This window comes from Penaeus monodon, chromosome 29 (assembly GCF_015228065.2).
Source record: "Penaeus monodon isolate SGIC_2016 chromosome 29, NSTDA_Pmon_1, whole genome shotgun sequence".
NCBI classification, from domain to species: domain Eukaryota; kingdom Metazoa; phylum Arthropoda; class Malacostraca; order Decapoda; family Penaeidae; genus Penaeus; species Penaeus monodon.
Window position 1 is genome coordinate 28,248,197 of NC_051414.1, and position 324 is coordinate 28,248,520.

The following is a 324-nucleotide window of genomic DNA, read 5'->3' on the forward strand; positions in this document are numbered from 1 at the left end:
ACTGCACAACCCAGAAAAAAAATGAGCTTCAGAGGAGAGATGCTACTGATGAGGTTTGAGAAATCTTCACCATACTTGAAAGACTAAAGGGATGACTTGGAACAGTGAAGGGATACTGGAATTCATCATATTTATATGCAGACCTTGTACATTTAACCTCAAGAAATTTTTAAGAATTAGGAATTGTGACAAATCTGTTAGGTATAATGAAGAGATATCAGACTGTTAAATTAAGTTATCTGAAAGAAGTTCTCAATAATAGATGACAAAAAATTTAATGTAACATCTATATACACAGAGAGGGAGACTTGAGAAACCTTTAGA

At 33.0% G+C, this 324-nt stretch overlaps 1 protein-coding gene across 1 annotated transcript in view; it reads left to right on the plus strand.

The window, feature by feature from the left end:
* LOC119591816 (zinc finger protein 513-like) overlaps nt 1–324 on the plus strand; it is a 72,589-nt gene that overhangs the window by 67,400 nt on the left and 4,865 nt on the right. The gene's annotated exons all lie outside the window — the stretch shown is intronic.